At 32.9% G+C, this 4,449-nt stretch overlaps 1 non-coding gene across 1 annotated transcript; it reads left to right on the top strand.

Moving 5' to 3' along the window:
* The first annotated feature begins 680 nt into the window (after window positions 1–680).
* LOC139865134 (small nucleolar RNA R71) lies at window positions 681–787 on the top strand. The gene has a single exon (XR_011764659.1). It is a non-coding gene; the product is annotated as a small nucleolar RNA R71 (small nucleolar RNA).
* The last annotated feature ends 3,662 nt before the right edge of the window (window positions 788–4,449 follow it).

Genomic DNA, 4,449 nt, shown 5'->3' with positions numbered 1-4,449 from the left:
GATCAAACCTCTCATTCGTTTGGGTTTGAGATGTAATAAATTGTGTTTGAGATTCAACTAGCTTAAATACCACTTCTTCCAGATTTGACTTTTTCTCTTCGGTTTGTTGTGGTGGTTTATACAAGTTAGGTCTTTGTTGATTGAAAGTGTTGTTTTGAGTTGGTTGGTTATTCGAACCTTGTTGGTTATACGAGTTATTGTTGGGTCCATTTGGATTGTAAAGAATGTTTTGATTTCGATTGAAGTTCAGCTTTGGCGGTTGATAATTATTTTGATAATTATTTCCCGGCCTTTGGTTCATATAGGAAACATTCTCTCGTTGTTCCATCGTTAGTTCAATGTGACAATCTTTCAATAAGTGTGGTCCACCGCATTGCTCACAACTGATTCGTATTGCGTGAATATCTTTATTCATCTTTTCCATTCGTCTTTCGAAAGCATCTATTTTTGCGGAAACGGAATCAAAGTCATGGCTAGAATCGGCTCTAGCCGCTTTAGATGATCGAAAGATATCTTTTTCTTGGTGCCACTCATGCGAGTGGGAGGCTGTGTTATCAATAATTTTGTAAGCTTCAGTTGCGGTTTTCTTCATAATGGATCCACCGGCTGTTATGTCGATGTCTTTTCGTGTAGCAACGTTGACACCTTGGTAGAATATTTGTACTATTTGGTAAGTGTCTAAACCGTGTTGAGGACATCCTCTCAACATCCTTCCGAATCTTGTCCACGCCTCATATAATGTTTCATTTGGCTTTTGTGTGAACGTAACAATTTCTCCTTGAAGTCTCACGGCTTTGGATGCCGGAAAGAATCGTTTAAGAAATTTTTCAACTAAAACATCCCATGTGTCAATCGCCCCTTCAGGTAACGATTCTAACCAATCTTTGGCTTCTCCCTTTAAAGTCCAGGGAAACAACATGAGATAGATCTGCTCATCTTCCACTTCTCGGATTTTGAATAGTGTACAAATTCTATTAAACGTACGAAGATGTTCGTTTGGGTCTTCATTCGGCGCACTACTGAATTGGCATTGATTAGTCACCATGTGTAGAATTTGTCCTTTGATTTCATAATCTGGAGCATTAACTTCTGGTTTAATAATGGCATGACCTTGGCCCGTGCGTGTAGCTCTCATTCGGTCTTCCATACTTAGAGGTTCTAGATTTTCCATGATTGGAAGTGTTGTATCTGAATCACTAGAGGTTTCTGATTTAATGGTTTCTTTCCTCAACAATCTCTGTTTGAATGATTGGTGGTTCCGGAGGAAAGTTTAATGGTTCGGGATCTACAAACCGTTCCTGAATATTCTCCGGATTCTCAATTGTGAGGTTTGTTTCAAAAACTGGATTATCGGAAATTTGAGTTTGAGGATTTGGTCGACTTGATGACGATTCTAAAGAAAAATCAACGGCGGCGATATTCGTTAAACGATGTCTTGATCGAGTTACAGGTGGTGAACGTATGACCGGCGGCGAACGTCTTGCTCGGTGCATTCACTGAATATCCTATTAGTTTTTAAAAAGGAAAGAAAAATTATAATAAGTTATCCAATTAATAGACTTTTCTGATTTTGCCCACGTTTCGAATAGCCAAAAGATGCAGCAGAGGGGCATGATTCGTTTGGTCTCAATATAATTGAGTACTGTTTGGCTCCAATAACCCGGTCCACGTACAAATCCAACTATTACTACGAACCAGAAAATTTTGATGTCTATCAATTTAACCACTTAAAATAAATTTTCGTAATTTTAAGAAATTTAGAGAAGAAGTAGAAAAAATTCTAAGTCCTAAAAACTAGAATGGCGAGAAATAAGAGAGAAAAAGATTGCGCGTCGAAAAGTGTCGAAAAATGAAAAAGACGAAGAGTGGTTTGTAAACACGCGGTTAATCCAACCTTATAACTATCACTATCTTAAAATTAAAACTACAAATAGAGATTACTAATTGGAATTGTAATTGATACATAGGTAAACGGCGTCGAAAGATAAATAAAAATAAGAAAGTAGCACGAAAAATAGCGTCGCAAAATTTTAAGGCACCTAAATCTTAGTCTAAAGAAAAAGCACTTAAAGGATTTTACGGCACAACTAAAAATTCTAGAAGTAAAAATAACTATGGCAAAACTAAACTTAATACTAAAAGTTGCGAATATAGTCTAAAAATCTAAAGGTAATAAAACTAAAAAAATTTTTTTTTTTATAGACAAAATCTTAAAAATATATTTTTTTTTTATATATTTTTTTTTTTTTTTTTTTTTACGTTTTTTTTTTTTTTTTACGTTTTTGTTTTTGTTTTTTTTAAGTTTTTTTTTTGTTTTTTTTTTTACGTTTTTTTTTTTTTTTTTTTGCAAATATAAATTAAAAATATAGCGTTTTAGTGCTCCCCGGCAGCGGCGCCAAAAACTTGATGATGTAGCGTGAGGGTACGAAATAGTATTATTTTTAATACAAAATACTACAAAATATGACACAAGTTTTATTAATTTACGGATGGGATATACCTAAACCTTGCTACAACACTATAGGCAGTGTACCTAATCGTAGAGTAGTGTAGTTTTTAGTAAGTCCGGTTCGTTCCACAGGGAGCTCGTGAAGTTTAACGCTATATTTTTATAAAACTATATTTTTACAAAAATATATAAATATAAGTAGTATTATTATTATTATAAAAGGGGGTTTTTACCGTTTAGTGACCGGTTTGTCGATTCTATATTTTAAGCGCAAAGATAAATGACGATAATTAAAGTGCGTAAAATAATGACAATAAATAAAATGACAGTAAATAAAGATACGATGAGAAATACAATAAAAGAATAATGCTTATTTAAACTTCCGTAATCATGATGTTTGACGTGTTGATTTTAATTTATTACCATGGGTTAATTGTCCTTTGTCCTGGTTTATTTGATACGTCTATCTGGTTTTTGTCCATAATAGTCCATCGGTCATAAATATAAAGTGCGAGTATCCTCGTCAAATTACCCTTATACCCGAAGTCAAATATTCCAACTGATTAAGGATTTAAACTGTGACGCAGTTATCACTTCTGTCAACAATTACACCAGTTATCACTGTATGTAATTCACCCCTGTTTTAATTAGTTTATGAATATTAATTCATCCACTTGATCAGAATGAATAATCAATTACCCAACCCAATTGATTAATTAAATGATTATAACAGATTCCATATGAACGTCACTAAATAGGACAACCATATTCATTATTAATTATTAGGTTAATTAATTTGAAGATAGGTTCGACAGACTCCAATGAGTTGTCACTCAATTAGACAATACCCCCATCTATTAATAGTCAATAGTCCAATTTCCACAAGTGTCGGTCTTTTGCCCAAACCTTAATTATGGTCCAAAGTTCAATAACCCCATCTTAATATTTTAGCCTAACATCACGATTACTTCGGCTCAAATAAGCATAATAATAACTTAGTTACGAGACATTAAATTAAAAAGGTTGAACATAACTTACAATGATTAAAAATAGCGTAGCGTTACACGGACAGAATTTCGACTTACACACTCAAACGATCTCTATCATAAATCTTATTATTATCATAATTTAAAATTAAAATTAAGATTATTGTTATATCTTATTAAGTTAACATTATGATAGAGATATAGAATATAGATATTGATAATTGATATTGATAATAGATAGATGGATCGATATATAGATGGAAAATATGATCGAAAAAAGGTCGTCTTTCTAAACTGCCTAATTCGTTTCATTTATAGGCAATTTTTGATTTCAAACTTTCACTTATGACCCCTTAACTATGCTCAATTAACAACTTTTTATTATTTATTATTATTCTTATTATGAATTATTTAAATATTATATTATATTCTTGTGCATAGTTGACTTGTACTTTCAGCTCCGTTGCGTCGAGCGTTGAGAGTTGGTTCATGTCCCTGTTCCGGATTTTCGAACGTCCTTTCGTACTATTTTATATCGTGTACTTTGCGTTTTGTAACTTGTACTTTTGTCATTTTTAGACGTTCCTCATCAATAAATTGAACCTTTTTTTATTGTATCTTGTACTTTTTAGCTTTTTGGACCTTTGCGTCTTCAATTCGTCGTTTTCGCCTTTTGTCTTCGCACTTATTAAATATAAACGAATATTACTTGAAAATGGAACAATTGCAACTAAAATCTTGTCTTTCTTGGGGAATAATGCTATGAAATATATGTTCCTTTTTAGCCTTATCAATCGTTCAGCTCTTTTTATTTTTTTTCTGATTTTCGGTCCCTCCGCGAGTCGCGGGGATTAACCCTCCAAACTCCGCGAGTCGCGGAGTTTGGTAATTTTTTTTTTTTTTTATTTATAAACTTTAACTTATTAAAACAATTAAGTAATTAATTTTAAAATTTTGTTTCCCTTGTTATTTAGGACGAGGTCGTTTCGGATCGATGTCCTAGTCCGTCCCTCG

Source organism: Rutidosis leptorrhynchoides, chromosome 8 (assembly GCF_046630445.1).
Source record: "Rutidosis leptorrhynchoides isolate AG116_Rl617_1_P2 chromosome 8, CSIRO_AGI_Rlap_v1, whole genome shotgun sequence".
Lineage (NCBI taxonomy): Eukaryota > Viridiplantae > Streptophyta > Magnoliopsida > Asterales > Asteraceae > Rutidosis > Rutidosis leptorrhynchoides.
Note: the sequence above shows the minus strand (reverse complement) of the source record. Positions and strands in the feature narration are given on the sequence as shown.